Genomic DNA, 22,884 nt, shown 5'->3' on the forward strand with positions numbered 1-22,884 from the left:
CCCCCAAGAACCAATTTAGGTGAATCTCACAGATTTTAATATATAGTACTTTCATTGTCATTCTGTTCTGAGTAGCTTATAATTTTCCCTATGATTTAAATAGTCTTATTTAAATAAGACTATTTTCAATTAAACTCTGTGTAAAAAATAAATTGAAAAATCATTTTGCTTGTTTTCCCTAGGCATCTTTAAGTGCCAATGATCTTTTTCTGGCTTAACAAAGAAAGTCAACAAGTATTTCTATCTTTAAGATGCTGATTTAAATATTATCACCAGGGCAACACGTACAACACAACCAATCAACATTCTAAGACTCTTAAAGATTAAGAACCGTTTCCCCAGGATATAACAGCCTCTGAAGTCTGGATGTCTGACATATCTTTGTTAGAATTAACGTTGTTAGAACAGTGTCATGATGCAGGTACTCTGTGCTTTTCTGACTCGGGGGAAGTGGGAATATTTTCTCCTTATCTTACAAAGACTTTTCACCAGCAGTTTGAAGAGCCTCAGTTTTTAAAAGCTAAATCTTAAAATGTGTGGAAAAAAAAAAGTCAGATCTGAGAAGCCCAAGTATTTTAATTAGTTATCCTTTCATAGTGTGATAATATGATAATATTTATAATATACAATATATAAATATAATTATATCTATATATGGGCTTTTTTGGCAGTCTGTGTGTAGGCAAGTTTTGTGTCCTGCCTTTCCTCAGAGATCACTAGGCTGAATTTTGTTTTTCATTTCCATGATTTAAAAAATAGTTTTTATCAAATATATGTGTATGTCCAAACAACATATTGCTTATTATTAGCTGGTTTTACATTTTTAGAAAGAGTGCATTATGCTGTATGTAGTCTTGTGGTATTTGCTTTTATCCCTCAGCATTGTGCTACTCAAATTCATCCAGGTTATACACAGCTGTTTATTCATTTTCAGTAATGTAAAGTATTTTTTCATTTGAATATACCATTTCATTTGCTATTAAAATAGTGCTACATTTTAGTGCTCAGGGGCAAGGGTTTCTCTTGGGTATACACTCAGGAGTGGAATTGCTAAGCCATAAATTATGCAAATGTTCAATGTGACAAGCTGATTTTTTTGTCCTTTCAATTTTTCTACCTATCATTGATATATCTATCATATACCGTATCCATCCATCCATCCATCTCTATCTTTGCTGCATACAAAAAATTATATGTAGGACGGTGCAATCGTGGCTCAGTGGCAGAATTCTCATCTGCAATGCCAGAGACCTGGGTTCGGTTCATTTTCATTCTGTCCACATAAACTTGTTTTAAGTGTGGCTCTTGTGATTAATACGTTTTTGGATTTTATTCTTCTTTTTATCATTTAAACTTAAAATTTAATTTACATTTGCTATAATACTATTATTTAGAACTTATTTCTGTCATTTTGTTTCATGTTTTCTTTTCTGTTTGATATATTTTCTTTTTCTATCCTCCTACATCCCACCCCTCCTGCCACTTACACCAATTTTCCCGCCTTCCATTGGATAAAGTTTTCTTCTACAGGTTAGAAAGTTATACATTCTATTTTTATTCTCCTGATGGTTGTACCAACATTAATACCTATAATATGTCTTGTTTTCTAATGAATTTCTTCATCTTTCCCCTGAAAAGTCTAATATCCTAGCATGCTCTACCTTATCTCTTCTCTCTTACCTACACTTTGGTTTCTCTCTCCTCCCCTTCCATGTCTAGAATTTTGGTTCTGTATTCTTACATTTACTAAGTTTCATATATTTTATCAGGTTTTTTCAAATTGCAGGATAAACTCAGGCTCTGTTACTCTGTCTTGGCTAGAAGCAGATCTGGCAGAGTAGTGTTTTTTATATTTTTGATAAATTTTTAATTTTGAGGTAATTATAGATTCACATGCAGTTGTAAGAAATAAAACAGAGAAATCAGGTGTATCCTTTACCTAGTGTACCCCAGTGGTAACATCGTGTAAAACTATTGCCCATCACAACCAGGATATTGACAACAACACAGTTAAGAATCAGAACATATCTATCATGTTGTCTTTTTGTAACCACACCTACTACCCTTTGGCACCCGTTCCCTCCTTAACACCTGGCAACTACTATGTTCTACATTTCTAGAATTTTGTTACTTCAGGAATGTTTGTATGAATGGAACCATATAGTATACGACTTTTTCGGATTGGCTTTTTTTTAAACCCAGCATAACTCTCTGGAGATTGATCTGGGTAGTTTTATGCATCAACAGCTTGTTTCTTGATTGTATTGCTGGTTAGTATATAATGATATGGATACACTACAGTTGTCTAACCATCCAGTTTTGGATTACAATGAATAAAAATGCTAAAAACCACTTTTTTGTGTGTGAACATGGGTCTTCATTTCTGTAGGATCGATGTGCATTTCCTGGGTAATTGTATGGATATTTTAAAAGAAACTGTCAAACTGTTTTCCAAAACGGGTATACCATTTTACATTTCCACCAGCAATGATTCTGTTTCTCTTTATCCTTGATAGCATTTGGTGTTGGCGCGATTTATTTTTTTCTTAGCTATTCTGATAGGTGAGTAGTGATTTTTCATCAAGGTTTTAATTTTTAATTTCCTACTGGCTATGATGTTGAACATCTTTTTTTTGCGTGCCATTTGTACATGTTCTTGGGTGAAATGTCTCTTCATGTCTTTTGCCCATGTTCTAATTGGGCTGTTTGTATTTTCACTGCTAAGTTTTGAGAGTTCTTTATATATTCTAGACATCAGTCCTTTGTAGGATATGTGATTTGCAAATATTTTCTCCTAGTTTGTAGCATGTCTTTTCATTCATCCTCTTAACTGAGTCTTTCACAGAGCAAAATTTTAAAATTTCAATGAAGTCCAATTTATCAATTTTTCATTACATGATTCATGCTTTGGTGTCAGGGCTAAAAACTCTGACTAGCCCTAGATTCCAAAGATTTTCTCTTTTTCTCCTAAAATATTTATAGTTTTACATCTTTAAGTGCATGATACATTTTGATTAATTTTGGGGTAAGGTATGAGACTTAGGATAAGGATTTCGTATTTTGCCTCCTAAGGACGTCCAGTTATTTCAGTACTGTTTGTGAAGAAGTCTCTCTTTCCTTCTTTTTTCCTGCTTTTGCACCTTTGTCAAAAATGTAATAGACATATTCATGTGGATCTACTTCCAGGTTCTGTTTTATTGATCTGTATATCTTACCCTCCACTACTGGGTTTTGATACAGTTTTGATTAATATAGCTATATAATAAATCTTGAAATTCGATCTACTGATTCCTCTCACTATCTTCTTTTGCAAAATTGTTTTAGCTATTCTTGTTTTTTATAAAATTTCTATATAAATTTTAGAATAACATGTCTGTATTTACAAAAGATCTTGCTTAGATTTTTAAAAACTTTTTTTTGAGAAAAAAATTTTTATTGAGAAATATATATACAGAAAAGTGATCCATTTCGAAGTACATTTTAACAAGATTTTATAGAGCAAATTTCAAAGTATAATACAGGTTACAGTTCCACAATTTCAGGTATTTCTTTCTGGCTGTTCAAATACACTGGAAACTAAAAAGGAATATATATATATATATAATTCAATAGTCATAATTGTTTATTAAATCCTAACTTCTCTGTTATAGCTTTTCCTCTTATGATCATTCTCTCAATCTTCAGTGCATTTCCTTACCCTATAATGTTGACAGCCCTTTTCAACATGAAAAAATTAGAATGAGTAGGGAAATGCAACTGGTTGATATTCTGGGAGAGACTGGTACCTCTAAGTTTCAGGGCTTATCTGACATAGGAACAATCTGGAGGTTTCAAGTTTCTGAAAAATAAACTTAATAAGTAAATGATTTATAAAGTCCTAGTAGACTCTGTTTTTTTTTTTAGTTTCTCAGAAATACTAGTTGGTTGGGGCTTGGTACAGTATGGCACTTTATAATATCTGACTGAATCTTGCATAAGAGTGACCTCTTGAATGACCTCTCTACTCTATTTGAAATTTCCTAGCTACTGAAACCTAATTTTAGTACATTTCTTTCCCACCTTTTGGCCAAGCAGACATTCTTAATCACATGGTGCCAGGGCCAGGTGCATCCCTGAAAGTCATGTCCCATGTTGGGGGAGAGTATTAAGTTTATTTACAGAGTTTGGCTTCGAGGGAGGTCACATCTGAGCAACAAAAGACTCTTAGGAGTGTCTAAGACTCTTAAATAAGACTCTTATTTAAGTAGGCTTAGCTGATCATTACAGAAATAAGTTTCATAAGGGCCAGCCTCAAGATTGAGGGCTTGGCTTATTAAACTGGGAGTCCTCAGTGCTTAAGAGAATATCACGAATTTCCCAGGTCGAGAAGTTTAATAGTTCCATATTTTTTTCTCCAGTCCCTCAAAGGACTTTGCAAATATATTTTATTATCTGCCCAAAGGACTCTGAACTATAACATGGTATTATGTTAAGCTATATAGAATCATCAGATCTCAATTCTTATTCTAAGCTCCATATATTTAGGTTGTTTAAACAAACTGGCCAGGCAGGTTACAATAGATAGTGTGCAACAGAAAATTCAAATTTTGGACAGAATAAACATCTCTTCCTTTGGTCTCATACAGAAGTTGAAGTTTGAAAATACAGGCAATATCACCCTTTACCCTGTATTCTGATTTACCTCAGTCCTAACCAGATCGGCTTCATTCACATCTCTAATTTAAGCCTTATCTCTTTTTCATCTTGTTTAACAGTTAGTATGTGGAGTAATGCTGACTTTCAGAACTGTAGAACTCTAACTCTGAGTCTTAGGTGTCACACAGCTACCTATAGATCCAAAAAACTACCAAGTTATATCTGAAGAGCACAGCATCTCAGAATTTAGAAATAATATATAAACTCAGGAGCAAATGTGACTATTGTTAAGAGCTTGCAGCCTAGGCCCTACTTTTCTTATAAGCATTTTCTAAATAAGGCCATACAATATTTGTCTTTTTGTTTCTGGCTTATTTGGCTCAACATAATGTCTTCCAGTTTCAGTTACCTTGTTGCACATCTCATGACTTCATTCTTCATTGCTTTCTATAGTCACATAATACTCCATTGTACATATACATCACAGCTTGCCCTTCGGCTCCTCAGTTAATGGACCCTCAGCCACCTCCATCCATTGGCTATCATGAATAATGCTGCCTGTGATGGGTAGGTTCTGGTGTCAGCTTGGCAAAGTGATGATGCCCAGTTGTCTGGTCAGGCAATCACTGGCCTGACTGTTGCTGCAAGGATATTTTGTGGCTGTATGATAAACTGGAAGGCTGGTGTGTTAAATCATCAGTCAGTTGGTTTTATCTGTGGCTGATTACATCTGTGATCAACTAAGGCACGTCCCCCACCTACAAGATAATCCATCCAGTTGAAGGCTTTTAAGGAAGAAGAGAAACTCTTTCACTGATTCTTCAGCCAGTAAGCCTCTCCTGTGGCGTTTGCCCAGGCACTTCATCAGAGCTGCCAGCTACACAGCCTGCCCTATGGATTTTGAACTCCTTCCATTTTTATGGTTGTATAAGACACCTTTTAAATCTCTTATTTACAGATATCTCCTGTTGGTTCTGTTTCTCTAGAGAACCCTGGCTAACACAGCTTGGTCCCAGGAGTGGTTCTTGCATAACAGAATCTTAAAAATGTGTTTTTAAAATTGGCTTTCTACTCTGATTAGACTCAGAGGCACTAATGACTCTGTTTCCAGTAATCAAGATGGCAGTGACAGTCCATGGGGTGAATTAGCAAAAGAGATAGATAAAATATCACCATTAGATTCTGCTAATTGTATGTTTATAGGGGGCAAGGCTGTGGGTGAGAGTGTTTTTGACATGAAATTAAGAGGTATCATGATGTTGGAAGCTGTTGTTAGATACAATGGATACAGTGATGAGGGAAGGGATGAGCTGAAGCCTTCAAATTTGTACCTTAAGTTCTGTGTGAACAATGTAAAAGTTTCCATGTGTGTTCTGAAAGAAAATTTTATTTCCTGTGGTCACAGACTTGAGATCTCTGAAAACCAGACACAGAGCCTCATTGTATGAGTAGCAGATTTATGATGTAAACTAAAATCTCAACCTTACAGGTGTCTGTTGTTAAAGGGCTTTCATTGGAAAAGAATGGGGTCTTGAAACATGAATGATGATATATGACTTGATAATGATGGCGATGGGGAGATGGAATCTCTGGAATTTGCTGAGACTTTGCTTGATAGACGTGTAATGGACTGCCCTGAGGAAAGAGCTTCTGGGCCTCAAGCCTGCCTTGAGAAAACAGCTTCTTGGCCTGTAGACCTCCCAGAGGAGTGTGCCATCCAGCCTCCACCTAATGAGATTAGCCCATCAGTGCCTGCTAACTCTGTAACCACCTCCCTTGGGGAAACAGCCCTTACTCCTCTGTCCAGGGTGACTAGTCCTGTTTCACCAGATGAAATTTCACAGAATGCCCTGAGGTAATTGGCTTGAGAGACACTTCTATTTCTTTTCATAACCCACACCCACCATTCCTTTTTTCTTCAAGCCCTCTAACTAAAGTCCAAACAAGTCCCAAAAGGTGAGGTACAAAGTGTGATCCATGAGAAGGTATGCTATATGCCAAAAGAACTGCATGGGTTTTCTAATCTATGTTGACAGAAATCAGAAGAATATGTGTGGGAATGGATATTAAGGGTGTGGGATAATGATGAAAGGAATATAAAGTTGGACCAAGCTGAATTTATTGATATGGGCCCACTGAGCAGAGATTCTGCATTCAATGTCATAGCTCAAGGGGTTCCACTAAGCAGAGATTCTGCATTCAATGTTGTAGCTCAAGGGGTTAGAAAGGGCATTGACACTTTGTTTGGATGGTTGGCTGAAACATGGATAAAGGATGGCTGACATTATCTGGTATAATGTAGATGAGGGGATCCAGAGGCTTAGAGAGATTGGAATGTTAGAGTGGATTTATTATGGAAGACCTGCTCACACAACCCAGAAATGTCCAGAGGACACCTCTTTCCCCAGAACCTTGAGAATAAACTTGTGAGACTAGCTTCACCATCCTGAAGAGTTCTGTAGTTGCCTTTTTGTGTAGGTCATATATTACTGTAGGAACTGCTGTCACTGAGCTGGAATCCTTAAACACAATGGGGATGATGGGATCCTGAGTTGGTAGAAGCCATGTGGCAACAGTTAATCGCCATAGACAAGATGGGCATGGCCACAATAATGGACAGCAGACTCAAAGCAGCAGTCAAAATAATCTGACTCACAGAGACTTATGGCATTGGCTAGCAGATCATGGGGCACCTAGAGGTAAAATAGATGGGCAGTCTACTAAATTCTTGTTCGAGATGTAGGAGCAGAAGAATTCTAGGGCAAGTGAACAGAAGTTTAACTTGATTTACAAAAGTAGAGAGCGAAGTTCCCTTAATCAATTCCCAGACTTGAGACAGTTTACAGACCCAGAGCCCCTCGAATGAGGGGAGGGCCATGGTACACTTGGGGAAGGACCCTCTTACACTGTCTAAAATTTACACTGCCAGCCTTCCTCCCAGCCTTCCCGAAGGAGACCTATGGTCTTTTACCAGGAGTGTGCACTGGGGAAAAGGAAATGATCAGCTATTTCTGGGACCATTAGACAATGGCTCAGAAGTGACACTAATTCCAGAAGACACAAAACATCATCTGGTTCACCAGAGTAGGGCTTATGAAGGTCAGGTGTTTGATGGAGTTTTAGCTCAGGCCTATCTCACAGTGGATCCAGTGGGTCCCCAGACCCATTCTGTAGTCACTTCCTCAGTTCCAGAATGCATAATTGAAATCTGCATACTCAACAACTGGCAGAATCCCACATTGGTTCTCTGATTCATGAAGTGAGGGCTGTTATGGTAGGAAATGCCAAGTGGAAGCCACTAGAACTGCCCCTACCTGGCAAAATAGTGAATCAGAAGCAATACCGAATTCCTGGAGGGATTGCAGAGATTAGTGCCACTCTTAAGGACTTGAAGGGTGCAGGGGTGGATGTTCTCACCACATCCCCATTCAACTCTCCTATTTGGCCTGTCCAGAAAACAGATGGGTCTTGGAATATTACAGTGGGTTATTGTAAATTTAACTAGGTGGTGACTCCAATTGTAGGTACTGTTCCAGATGTGGTATCATTGCTTGAGCAAATCACATAGTGAGCAAGAGGTAGCAACTACTCTAAACTTATTGGTAAGGCATTTGCATGTCAGGGGATGGGAGATGAATCCAACAAAAATACAGGGAACTTCCACCTCAGTGAAATTCCTAGGTGTCCAGTGGTGTGGGCCATGTCAAGATAGCCTTTCTAAGGCGAAAGATCCTTTCTAAGTGAAAGATATGCTATTGCATCTGGCCCCTCCTATGACCAAATAAGGGGCACAACACCTAGTTGGCTTCTTTGGATTTTGGAGATGACATATTCATCATGTGAGTGTGCCACTCCAGCCCATTTACCGAGTAACCACAAAAGCTGCTAGTTTTACATGGGACCAGAACAAGAGGAGGCTCTGAGACAGGTCCAGGCTGCTGTGCAAGCTGCTCTGTCACTTGGGTCACATGATTCAGCAGATCCAATGGTGATGGAAGTGTCAATGGCAAGTAGGGATACTGTCTGAAGCCTTGGCAGGCCCCTACAGGAGCATCACAATGCAGACTCTTAGGATTTTGGAGCAAAGCCTTACCATCCTCTGTAGATAACTACTCTCCTTTTGAGAAACATCTTTTAGCCCGTTACTGGGCCTTAATAGAGACTGAATGCTTAACCATGATCCACCAAGTTACATGAGGCCTGAGTTGCCTATCAAGAGTTAGGTGTTGACTGACCCATCAAGCCATTGGTGCACAGCAGCACTCCATCAAAAAATGGAAATGATATATTAGACACAGGGCTTGAGCAGGTCCTGAAGGCACAAATAAATTACTAGAGGAAGTGATCCAAATGCCTATGGCCCCTCACTCTGCCACATTACCTTCTCTTTCTCAGCCCAGAGCTCTTGGGAGTTCCTTACAAACAGTTGACTGAGGAAGAGAAAACTCAAGCATGGTTTAGAGATGGTTCTGCATGATATGCAAGGATCACCTGGATGTGCATAGGTGCAGCACTACCACCCCATTCTGGAATGTCCTTAAAGGGCAGTGGTGAGGGAAAATTCTCCCAGTGGGTGGAACTTCGAACAGTGCACCTGGTTGTCCATTTTGCTTGGAAGGAGAACTGGCCAGAGGTGCATTTGTATCCTGACTCATAGGCCGTTGCTAATACTTTGGCTGGATGGTTAAGGACTTGGAAGGAGCATGATTGGAAAATTAGTGACAAAGAGATTCTGGGGAAGAGGTAGGTTCTCCTAACTCTTGAAGATGTTTCTCTATATTTTCTTCTAGAAGTTTTATGGTACTGGCTCTTAGATTTAGATCTTTGATCCACTTTGTATGAGGTGTAAGGTAGGGGTCCTTTTTCATTTCTTTGGATATGGATGTCCAATTCTCCCAACTCCATTTATCAAAGAGACTATTTTGTCACAGTTCAGTAGGGGGCCTGGTCAAAAATCTACTGACCATACATCTGGGGGTCTATTTCTGAACTGTCAATTCAATTCCATTGATCAATATGTCTATTATTTTTGCACCAGTACCACACTGTTTTGACCACTGTGACTTTATAATAAGCTTTAAAGTCAGAAACTAAGTCCTCCCGATTCATTCTTCCTTCTTATTTTTTAGGATATTTTTGGCTATTTGAGGCCCCTTTCCCTTCCAAATAAATTTAATAACTAACTTTTCCAAGTCTTCAAAGTCAGTTGTTGGAATTTTGATTGGTATCGCATTGAATCTGTAGATCAATTTGTGTTGAATTGCCATCTTAACAAAATTTAACCTTCCCATTCATGAATGTCTTTCCATTTATTTAAGTCTTCTTTGATTTCTTTTAGCAGTGTTTTCTGTGTAGAGGTCCTTCACACCCCTGGGTTTGTTTATTCCTAGATATTTGATTCTTTCTGTTGCTATTGTGAATAGAATTTTTTTCTTAACTGCCTCCTCAGTTAAATCATTACTAGTGTATAGAAACATTACTGAGTTTTACACATTAATCTTGTATCCCACCACTTTGCTGAATTTGTTTATTAACTCAAGTAGCTTTGTCATAGATTTCTCAGGATTTTCCAAATATAGGAGCATGACATAATGAGAGTTTTATTTCTTCCTTTCTGATTGGATGCCTTTTATTTCTTTTTCCTGCCTGATTGCTCTCACTAGAACTTCTAGCACAGTGTTGAATAATAGTGGTGAGAGTGGACATCCTTGTCTCATTCCCTAGCTTAGGGGGAAGGCTTGCAGCTTCTCACCATTGAGTATGATGCTGTCCATGAGTTTTTCATATATACCCTTTATCATATTAGGGAATTTTCCTTCATATCCTATTTTAAAGTGTTTTTATTAGAAAAGGATGCTGAATTTTGTCGAATGCTTTTTCAGCATTAATCAAGATGATCATGGGATTTTTCCCTTTCAGTTTGTTAATGTGCTCTATTACATTGATTGATTTTCTCATGTTGAACCACTCTTGTATGCCTGGACTAAATCCAATTTGGTTGTGGTGTATATTCTTTTTATCTGTCATTGAATTTGATTTGCTAGTATTTTGATTGAGAATTTTTGCATCTATGTTCATTAGGGAGATTGGCCTGAAGTTTTCCTTTCTTGTAGTATCTTTATCTGGTTTTGTATTAGACTGATGTCATCTTCATAAATTGAGCTAGGTAGTGTTCCCTTTCTCCTCAACTTTTTGGAAGAGTTTGAGCAGGAATAGTGTTTATTTTTGGAATGTTTGTTTAAATTCCCTTGTGAAGTCATCTGACCCTGGGCTTTTCTTTCTTTCTTTTTTTCTTTTTTTTTGCACGGGCAGGCACTGGAAATCAAACCCAGGTCATTGACATGGCAGGCAAAAATTCTGCCTGCTGAGCCACCATTGCACTGCAGTGGGGTTTTCTTTACAGGAAGGTTTTTGATGACCGATTGAATCTCTTTACTTGCAATTTGTCTATTGAGGTATTTATTTCTTCTCAAGTCAGTATAGGTAGGTTGGTCATTTGTTTCGGAAATTGTCTATCTCATCTAAGCTGTCTAGTTTATTAGTGTATAGTTGTTTATAGTGTCCTCTTGTGATTTTTTTTTTCAGGGTCCATGGTAATGACCTCCCTCTCATTTCTGATTTAATTTATTTACATTCTCTCTCTCTTTTTTTCTCCTTTGTCAGCCTAGCTAAGGGTCCATAGATTTTATTGATTTTCTCAAAGAACCAACTTTTGGCTTTATTGATTTATTTCTTTTTGTTCTCCAATTCATTTATTTCTGCTATAATTTTTGTTAGCTCTCTTCTTCTATTTGTTTTTGGGTCAATTTGCTATTCTTTCTTTAGTTTCTCCAGATGAGAACCATGGCCTTGATTTTTCCTCTTTCTTTCTTTCTTTTTTTTTTTTTGCATGAGCAGGCACTGGGAATCGAACACGGGTGTCCAGCATGGCAGGTGAGAATTCTGTCACTAAGCCACCATCGCACCACCCTTTCTTTCTTTTTAGTATAAGCATTTAGGGCAATATATTTCCCTCTTAGCACTGCCTTTGCCATTTTCCATAAATTTTGATATGCTGTGTTAATGTTTTCATTTGGCTCCAGATACTTACTAATTTCTCTTGCAATTTCTTCTTTGACCCACTGATTGTTTAAGAGAGTGTTATTTTATCTCCATATATTTTGTGAAAGTTCTGGTTCTTTGGTGGCTATTGATGTCCAGCTTCCTTCCATTGTGGATGGAGTAAGTGCTCTGAATAATTTCCATCTTTTAAAATTTATTGAGACCTGTTTTGTGGCCCAGCATAAGTTCTATCCTGATGAACATTCCATGAGCACCAGAAAAGAATATGTAACCTGGTGTTTTGAGGTGTGACAATCTATATAGTTCTAATTCATTGATCACATTGTTTAGGTTCTCTATTTCCTTATTGATCCTCTCTCTGGTTGTTCTATCTATAGAGGAGAGTGGTGTATTGAAGTCTCCTACCATTATTGCAGAAGCGTCTATAGCTCCCTTTAGTTTTGCCAATGTTTGCCTCTGTATTTCAGAGTTTCTTGATTGCTTCCATAAACAATTATGATTCTTATTTTTTCTTGGTGAATTGCCCTTTTTATTAATATGTAGTCTCCATTTTATAATATCTTTATATTTAAAGTCTATTTTGTCTGATATTATTATAACTACCCCAGCTTTCTTTTGGTTATTACTTGCATGGAATACCTTTCTCCATCCTTTCACTTTCAACCTATTTGTATCATTGGGTCAGAGTCAGACTTTAAAATCCATTCTGCCAATCTGTGTGTGGCAGCCCCAGGGTCAGAACCCTACTCCATTAGGGAAAAGGGTGAAGCCTTGAGCGTGCAGTAGCCTACATGACCAGACAAGTTGAAGGTCACTGAGCCTAATCACTGTTGGTAATCATCTTTCACAACATTCAGTTGAGACTTCTTATGAGGTTTCCATATAAGGAAGTCCCCTTCCTCTTGTTTTTTGTGGATCACTGATTTCTATTTCCTAAACACCCACCATTGGGAAAAAGCTTCTCCTCATAGTAAATCCCAAATTAAACTCATGGGGAACTTTTTCCTGGTGTGTTTTTTTGATTTTGGGCTTGTGCTGGGTTGGAACACTGTGTCTTTTAATTGGGGAGCCATTAATATTCAAAGTTATTACAGTAAAAGCAGTTTTTGATTCAACCATCTTATTCTTTGGTGTTTATCTGCAATGAATATTTTTTTCTCTCTCTTTTTACCCTTTAAGTTACCCTTACTAATTCTCTTCAAATCTATGCCCTCTTCCAGAACTCTCTTTTCTTTTAGCCACAGAACTCCCTTTAATATTTCTTGCAGGTCATGTCTCTTATTGGCAAATTCCCTCAGCATTTGTTTATCTGTGAAAAATTTGAAATCTCCTTTGCTTTTGAAGGACAACTTTGCTAGATAAAGAATTCTTGGCTGGAAGTTTTCCTCTTTCAGAATCATACCACTGCCTTATTGCTTCCAGGGTGCCCAATGAGTAGTCAGTACTTAGTCTTATGCGGCTTCCCTTGTATGTGGTGAATCACTTTTCTCTTGCTGATTTCAGGATTCTTTCCTTTTCATCAGCATTTGACAGTCTGATTAGTATGTGTCATGAAGTGGGTCTATTTGAATTTATTTATTTGGCATTTGTTGTACTTCTTTGATTTGCATATTTATATCTTTTATAAGGATTGGGAAGTTTCCCTAGTTATCTCCTCAAATAATCTTCATAGCCCTTTACTCTTCTCTTCTCCTTTTTGGACACCAGTCATTCTTATATTTGTCTGCTTCATGTTGTCCATCATTTCCCTGAGACCCAATTCAAATTTTCCCATCTTTTTCACCATTTGCTCTTTTGTGCATTTGAATTCATTTGCTCTGTCCCCAGTTCACTCATTCTTTCTTTTCCCTCTTCAAATCTGATGTTGTGTGTCTCTAGTATTTTTTAATTTAATCAATAGTACCTTGCCTTTTTGTGATATCTGTTATTTTTCTATTTGCTCTTTCAAATTCTTCTTTATGCTCTTCTAGTACCTCCTTGATATCCTTTATGTCTTTAGCAAACTCACTGAAATTATTTAGGAGATTTGTATGAACATCTTTGATTAGTTGTCCCAAATTCTGGGTCTCCTCCAGCTTCTTCATATGCTTCGTGATTTTCTGTTGATTCCATGGCCTATGATTATCTTGACAAGGTTATTTTGTAAGTTGATTTCATTCACTCATCTAAGATTTTGTAGTTGCTTGGATTTGCATTGAAGGTCTCCTTTTGTAATCTGTTTGTCAGTAATTCCCCACCAAACCAAGGCTGGGACCTCATGTGGGAGGTACAACTATAATTGAAGATTTGTTTAATGCTAGGGTGAAAGGCAGTTTGCCAGAGGGCACTTTCCATGTCTTCCCAGCAGATATTGCTTTTTGGCCACCTCTTTCCCTCAGGCCCACCCCTTCTTAACTCTGGAAACTTGTTAGGCAGGATCCAGATCAGGTACAAATCCAGTCAAGGCCACAAGTCTCCATGCATGCTAAGAGCCTCCAACCCCAGGGATTGTGCACCTCAGTGGAGAATCCACTCGTGGCATGGTGGATCTGGTGGTGCTCAGGGTCCATGTGTGGCGTGACCTTGGGCCGTGGGACTGAGAGTTTCAATGTCCCCTGCCCAAAGCTAGTCCAGGAGTGTCTGGTAGTGCAGGGTGCCTCACTCCCTCATCCCCACTTCTCTGCCTGTACACACCATGAGTGCTGCAGGCATCTGTGGAGAAAGAATAGAGGTAGCAGTACTGAGAGTGTTTCTTTCACTGGCCAATTGTGAGACTGGCTTTGCTCTATGAATCCCCTCCTGAGGGGAGGGCTACTCAGTGTCTGCCCAAACCAGGTACCCACAGCAGCCTGACTTGGTTGGGTGGGGTGGGTGGGTTTTGCACTTTGTGTCTCTGTGAGTAGGTAAATCAAGATTACTGGCTTCTGGGTTCCCACATGGGAGTTTCAAGTTGTGGAGCTGAGAGGGAAGATCTCCCAAGCTGGCTGCAGAGGTGACAGAAAGAAGTGCACTGCTCCTTCAGCAACCACCCCAGCTCGCATGCTGCAGCCTGCCTGTCCCAGGTACAGTCGTGACTGTGTAAACTCTCACCCCATCCTCTTAATTAATTTCTCTGCTCTTTCATCAAGGTCTTCTCTATAGAACGTAGAAGTCCCTCTCTGGTCACTTGTACCCTGAAACTGCTGTCCCAGTTGTTTTCTGTCCTTTCTCTAGTTGTTCCATGGTGTAAGAGTTGGTTTGCATTATTTGTGTAACTGTCCTTGAACAACTGTTCAAGAACAATATTTCTTTTTTTGAGTGATTGTATATGGTAATGCATTTTTAATTTTGGCGTTTTGTATTCGTCGACACTATATAGAAATACAATTAACTTTTGTATATTTATTTTCTTTCATGCGACCTTACTGAAATCACTTATTGGTTCTAGGGTTTTTTTTTTTAGTTATTGAATTTTCTATGAAAATATATCATCTGTAATGAGGGGGAATTTTATTTCTTCCTTTAAAATATTTATGCCTTTGAGTTTCTTTTATTGCTGTTTTGCACTTGTTAGAATTCCCACCATTATGTTGAATGAAAGTGGAGAGAGTAGACATCTTTGCTTTATTCATAATTTTAGGTAAAAGCATTCAGTCTCTCACTGCTGAGTTTAATGTTAGCTATAGGCTTTTTTGAAGATACTGTTTTTTAAGTTGAAGAAGCTTCCCTTTGTTCCTATTTTTCTGAGAATTTTTATAATGAATGGGTATTGAAGCTTGTTAAATGTTTTTTATGCTTTAGTTGATATGGCCATATGATCTTTTTATTTTGTCTGTTAATATGCTGGATTACACTGATTGATTTTCAAATATTGAACCAGATTGCATTCCTGGAATAAAAACCACTTAGTCAGGGTGCATAATCTTTTTATATATTGCTAAATCTCTTTTGATAATAATTTTATTAAGGATTTGGATGTCTATGTTCATGAGAAATATTGGTCAATAATTCTATTTTTACTGTCTTTGCCTAACTTAGATATTAGGATAATATCAGATTCTAAAAGTGAATTGGGAAGTGTTTCCTCCTCTTCTGTATTCTAGAAGAGAGTGTGTAAAACTGGCATTAGTTTTTCTTTAAACATTTGGTGGAATTCTCAGTGAAACCATCTATACCTGGAGACTTTTTAAATTGGGAATTTAAAACTCAGGAATTCAATTTCAATAATAGTCATAGAATTATTCAAATGATCTCTTTAGTATTAAGTGAGTTGTGATAGTTTGTGTTTTTCAAGGAAGTGGACCATTTTCTCTAAGTTGTGAAATTTACATATGTAGAGTTGCTCATAGCATTCCTTTATCTTCTTTCTGATGTTTGAGGGGTTTGTAGTGATATCCCATTTCATTCCTAATATTAGTAGTTTGTATCTCTTCTCTTTTCTTTTGTCTGTCTTGCTGGAGGTTTGTCTTTTATTTTTTTAAATAAAAGAGGCAGCTTTTTGTTTTATTGTGTTTTTTTTTTTTTTTTTTTTTTTTGGGAGGGGAGGTGCGTGGTCCAGGAATCAAACCCCGGTCTCCCACATGAAAGATGAGCATTCTACCACTGAACCACACCTGCATCCTGTTTTACTGTTTTTAATGTATACTTTTCTGTTTTCAACTTTATTGATTTCTTACCTTATGTTTATTATTTTCTTCCTTCTGCTTGTTTGGGTTTATTATACTCTTCTTTGTTAGGTTTTTAAGGTAGAAACTTAGATTATATGATTTGAGATTTTCCTCTTTTTAATATGTAATTCTTATGGCATTTGGTACTATAAATTTCCACTAGCATTGCTGAGATGTTGCATTTTCTTTTTCATTCAATGTAATGTATTATTTCTTTCCCTTGAGACTTACTCATGTAGTATTAAAAGTGTGTTTTGTTTCAAAGTGCTAAAGATTTTCCTGTTATTTTTATTTTTTTGTTATTGATTTCTAGTTTGATCCACGGTGCTTGGAGAATATACTCTGCATGATTTCTTTTTCTTTTTTATTTCTTTTAAATTTGTTGAGGTTAGTTTTATGGTTCAGGATGTGGCATATCTCAGTATATGTGTTGTAGTCACTTGAAATAAACGTTATTCTGCTGTTGTTAGGTGGACTGTTCTGTAAATATTGATTAGACACTGTTGGTTGAAATCATACAAAGGAATTTCTCCAACCACAATGGAATGTGGTTAGAAATAAAAAATAGGAAGAAAATTTGAAAATTTAAAAGTCTGTGGAAATTAAACAGCACACTCTAAAACATATAATGGCTTGAAAAAGAAATCACAAGGGAAATTAGAAAATATTTGGAGATTAATGAAAGCAATTGCAATACAATGAAATTTATGAGCTGCCACAAAGACATTTCTCAGAGGGAAATTTATAGCTAAGAACGCCTTTATTCGAAAGGAAGAAAGATCTTAAATCAATGACCTAAATTCACATCTTGAGGAACTAGAGAAAGAAGAACAAAGTAGAACCAAAATTATCAAAAGGAAAGGCCTAATTAAGATTAAAATGAAGGTAAATGATATAGAGAACAGAACAACAACTGAGAGAATTAAAATGAAAAGTTCATTCTTTGAAAAAATCAATAAAATTTACAAAGCTTTAGCTTAACTGACAAAGAAAAAAGAAAATATGCAAAAAACTAAAATGAGAAATGGAAATGGTGGCCTCACATTGACCTTATAGAAATAAAAAGGATTATAAGAGAACATTATGAACGATTGTACACCAAAGCTTAGAAAATCTATACCAAATGGGAAAATATCAAGAATTGCACAAATTACCTAAACTAACATAAGAGGAAACAGAAAACTTCAACAAACTTATATCAAGTACAGAAATTGAATTAATAATCAAAATTAAAAAATCTTCCAACAAAGATATGTCCACAGCCAGGTAGCTTCACTGGTGAATTTTACCAAGTATTTAAAGAAGAATTAACACCAATTCTTCTCAAACTCTTCCAAATAATTCAAGAGTAGGGAACACTCCCTAATTCATTCTATGAGGCCAGCATTACTCTCATATCAAAGCTTGATAAAAACCTCACAAAAATCACTATAGACCATTTCCCTCCTACGAATATAGATGGAGAAATACTTGACAAAATACTGGCAAACTAAATCCAATAGTGTATTGGTATTGTATGCTGTATGGTGAGGTCACATTTTATTATTTTTCCATGTGAGTAGCCCATTATTGTAGCACCATTTGTTGAATTTTTGTTTGTTTTGTTTTTGGGGCAGTGCATGGACCAGGAATTGAACCTAGATCTCCCGCATGGCAGGTTAGAATTCTACCACTGAACTACTCTTTCACCCCCTCCAATAGCATATTAAAAAGATTATATACCTTGACCAAATGAGATTCATCCCAGGAATGCAAGGATGGTTAAACATACAAAAAAAAAAATCAATGTTATACACCACATAAATAAATGAAGAAAGAACCCATATTATTATTTCAATAGATGCAGAAAAAGTATTTGACAAAATCCAACACCCTTTCTTAATGAAACAAGACTAAGTAAACTAGGAATAGAAGGTATGAAAAACCTACAGCTAACATCATACACATAGCTTTATCCCTAAGATCAGGAACAAGACAAGGGTGCCTGTTTTCACTATTGCTATTCAATATTATGCTAGAAGTTCTATCCACAGCAATTAGGTAAGAAAAATAAATAAAAGATATCCAGATTGGAAACAAGGAGTAAAACTATCTCCATTTGCAGACAACATGATCTTAAGTAGAGAAAATCTAAAGGAATCAACAAGATAAATACTAAAACTAATAAATGACTTCATCAGAGTGGCAGGTACAAGATCAACACACAAAATTTATTGTGTTTCTATACACTATCAGTGAGCAATCTGAAGAGAAAAATAAGAAAAGCAATTCCCTTTACAATAACATCTAAAAGAATAAAATATTTATATTTAGGAATAAATTTAACTAAGGATGTGAAAAATGTATATACTGAAAACTGCAAAATGCTGTTGAAAGAACTTAAAGGAGACCTAAATAAATAACAGGACATCCCATGTTCATGGATTTAAAGACAATATTTTGATGTTGTCAGTATTACCCAAAGCAATGAACAGACTCAACATAATCCCTATCAAAATTTCAGCAGCTTTTTTTTTTTTTTTTTTTGCAGAGAATGGAAAAGCCAATCTTTAAATTTATATGGTATTGCAAGGGACCCTTTTAGCCAAAACAACTTTGAAAACATTATAAGATTTTGCTTCAGCTGTCTAATTTTTTTAGAGACCTCAAAGGTCAAGGAAACTGTTGTATTTTAGCCATATTTTTGTTTTCTATGTTTTTTTGTTCTTTTCTGATGCTCCAAGTGTCCTTGTTTGCTGTTTAATTTCTGTTTAGAGATGTCCCTTTAGACATTCATTTAGGGCAAGTCTGCTGGCAACAACTTTTTTTAGTTTCCCTTCATCTGAGAATGTCTGACAGCAAATTCTCTTAGCTTCCTTCATTTGCAAGTATCTTGAATCCCCTTAATTCCTGATGGATATTTTCACTTGGGTATATGATGGTGGGTTAAACAGTTTTTTTTCCCAACAACTGAAAAGTATTATGTATGTTCTTCTGTCCTCCCTGGTTTCTTTTTCTTTTCTTATTAAAGACGTTGTAGGTTTACAGAAAAATCATGCATAAAATACACAGTTCTCATATACCCACCCCCCCATGATTATTATTATCCTTAACTCTTAAAAATCATATATTTTAATGATTTTTACCATGCAAATTTATTCAAATTACACCTATTTGAAGTGGGAGGATCACAACTTGAGAACAGGTCATCCTGTAACAAATCTATTTACAAAATCCATCATAAAAGCTTTTTTTAAAATGTTATATTACATATTTTCTTTTTTAAACTAGCATACAATACAAAGCTAAATTTATTAGTAGTTTGCCTACACTCAATTTTGTGAGAGATACTTCCTTTTTACAAAATCATGTACACTGTAGGAAAAGAAATTCCCACAACCTGACAGTAGCCACCCGACTTATCTCCAAGGCATCTTCCTTCAAATTTCTCCTCTCAAACAAACTAATTGTCATGCACATACTGAGTTCTTGCTTTGTTTTTTTCCTGAAAGCTAAAACTTTAAGTACTGCAGTTTTATTTACAGATCTACACTACAACAAAAGTGAAAACAAGAATCACAACAAAAAGACACAAAAACAAAACAAAAAAAAACAATAACAAACCAGCTAGAAAATATCCTGGCAGTGTTTAAAAATAAATTGCTATCTGTACAAAACTGCTAGATAATGAAAAGGTGAGTAGACTGCATATCAGCTTAAATAAAACCATCACTATGCACAAATCTGTACATCTATACAGTCCCTTTCAATCATGTTCACCTTTAATATGGTAATACTACTTACAGACCCACTATTCACTTATATTTATTCCCTTACATTTAAGTTCAACCACATTAGCTAATGGTTTGCCCATCTCTAACTTCTATGTATCTCTAAGTCTTTTATATTTTGTATTATAAACCTAGAATTTTAGCTTTACCATGGTCATAAAAGTGGAATCACACAGTAGCTATCATTTTGTGTCTGGCTTATTTCACTCAGCATTATGTCCTCAAGGCTCACTCATCTTGTCATATGCTTCATGATGTCATTTCATCTTACTGCTGCATAATATTCCATCATATGTATATATTACATTTTGTTAAGCCACTTATCTGTTGATGGGCACTTGGATTATTTCCATCTTTTGGTGATTGTGAATAACGCTGCTATGGACATCAGTGTGCAAATGTCTGTGTCACTGCTTTCAGCTCTTCTGGGTATATACTGAGTAGTGCTATTGTTGGGTCATAGGGCAACTCAATATTTAGTTTCCTAAGGAACCACCAAACTGCCTTCCATAACAGCTGTACCATTATATATTCCCACCAGCAGTGTATAAGTGTCCCAATTTCTCCACATTCTCCCCAACATTTGTAGTTTCCTGTTTATTTAATAGCAGCCATTCTTATAGGTGTGAGGTGGTATCTCATTGTAGTCTTGATCTGCATTTTTCTTATGGCTAATGAAAATGGGGATCTCTTCATGTGCTTTTGAGCCATCTGTATTTGCTCTTTGGAAAAATGCCTATTGATATCTTTAGCCCATTTAAAAATTGGTTGTTTATTCTTTTATGTTGAGTTGTATGATTTCTTTATGAAAATAGGATATTAAACCTTTGTCCGATGTGTGATTTCCAAATATTTTCTCCCATTGAGTTGGTTCCCTTTTCACTTTTTTGACAAAGTATTTGATTTTGAGGAGCTCCCATTAATCTGTTTTTATTTCATTTGCCTGTGCTTTGTCACCCACCTATTATTAACACCTTACATTAGTGTGGTACATTTGTTACAATTCATGAAAGAATATTTTTATAATTGTACTATTAAGTATAGTCCATCATTTATGTAAGTGTTCACTGTGTTGCATAGTTCTGTTTTTTGTTTTTAATTTTTAATTCTAGATATATATATAGGTATGTCCATATATATCCTAAAATTTCTCCTTTTAGCCACAGTCAAATCCTCCATGCTTTCTAATGAAGTTTCTTTTCTCTTTGACTGGCTTTTAAGATTTTTTCATCTTTATTTTTCAGAATTTCAATTAAGATATGCTTTTGTGTGGATTTCTTTGTGTGTATCTTATTTGGGCTTTACTCAGCTTCTTGAATCTGTAGGATTATGTCTCTTGTTAAATTAGGGAAGTTTTCAACCATTAGTTCTTCAAGCATCTTTTCAGACCTAGCCTCTTTCTCCTCTCCTTCCTGGGCTCTGATGATATGAATCTCCTGTTATGTTAGATCTTTCATTATATTCCCACAAGTCTATGAGTCTATGTTCATTTTTTTTCATTCTATTTTCTCTTTATTGTTCAGATTGGGTAATTTATATTGTTTTCTCTTCCAGTTCACTGATTCTTTCCTCTGTCCCTCCAGTCTATTGGGAACTTATCCACTGAGCTTTTAATTTTGTTTATTGTATCTTTCAGTTCTAAAATGGCATTTGTTTCTTTTTTATATCTTTCATATCTTTAGTGAGAATTTCTATTTCTTTGTTGAGGTTTCCTGTTTTTTCATTTGTTTCATATATTTTGTAATTTCTCAGAGAAGCATTTTTTTCAGATATTTCTAGCATCTCTGACATCTCAGTCTTGGCATCTATTGATTGTCTTCTTTCATTAAGTTTGAGCTTTTTCTGGTTCTTGAGGACACAGTGATTTTTTATTGAAACATGGACATTTTCATATTATGTTCTGAGATTCTGGATCTTATTTAAACCTTCTATTTTATTTGGCTTTTTTCTGACACTGATATGTCAGGGTATTGTGGATGATGCCTCATCACTGCTAGGGTGAAACAGAAGTTCCGGTTCTCCATCTCACCTCCACTAACACCTGAGGAGGGAGCTCCTTGCTGCTGAACAGGGTTGGAAGTTCTATCTCCATGTGGCCTTCACTGACACCATGATGGGTATCCTCATTATTGGTGGGTGGTGGTGAAAACTCCAGACTCTCCACTGTCTCTCTTATGATACCACCCCTGTAGGAAGAGGAAAGGGTGCCTTGTTACTGCAAGGTAGGGGTGGAAGTTCAGATTCACTCTGTGGTCTCCACTGACACTGCAGGGGAAGTGGGGAGAGGCTTGTTACTGGCTAGTATGATGAAAGTCCCAGCTCCTTACTTGACCTTCTTTATACACCACTTAGGCAGCAGTGTTGGGATTCCTCTTTACAATCTTGCAAGTTGGAAGTCTAGATTCCTCACTTGTCCTTTGCTCACATGGACAACGTGAGCAATGTGGCCACCTTAATTTCTGTGGTGTTTAGATTGAATAAAACAGTTATTGTTTAAATGCCTTCTATTTTGCTAGGTTGACCCTCTCCTGGACCTTTGTTACAGAAAGCAGACTTCTGTTGGGGGCATTTTTTATTGCTGTTTGTGTATTTTTGTGTTTCCACATTGCTAGCTTCTTTAGCTCCAAATCTCGGACATTTGAGGCAAAAAGAAAACCCAGGGAATTCACCACTGTGTCATTCCTTGGGTCCTGATGATCTTAGCTAGTCCGAATTCTTCTCTTTACTTTTGAGGGTTTTCTTCTAACTTTTTTTTTTTTTGGCATTGGCAGGCACCGGGAATTGAACCCGGG

The 22,884-nt window shown here is 36.5% G+C and overlaps 1 long non-coding RNA gene across 1 annotated transcript in view; it reads left to right on the forward strand.

Moving 5' to 3' along the window:
• Positions 1–310: 310 nt before the first annotated feature.
• The window catches only part of LOC143667976 (uncharacterized), a 170,619-nt gene continuing 148,045 nt past the window's right edge, over positions 311–22,884 (forward strand). Inside the window, exon 1 of the long non-coding RNA XR_013168212.1 lies at positions 311–421. This is a non-coding gene — a long non-coding RNA (uncharacterized LOC143667976). The remainder of the gene's footprint in view (positions 422–22,884) is intronic.

This window comes from Tamandua tetradactyla, chromosome 24, assembly GCF_023851605.1.
Source record: "Tamandua tetradactyla isolate mTamTet1 chromosome 24, mTamTet1.pri, whole genome shotgun sequence".
NCBI classification, from domain to species: domain Eukaryota; kingdom Metazoa; phylum Chordata; class Mammalia; order Pilosa; family Myrmecophagidae; genus Tamandua; species Tamandua tetradactyla.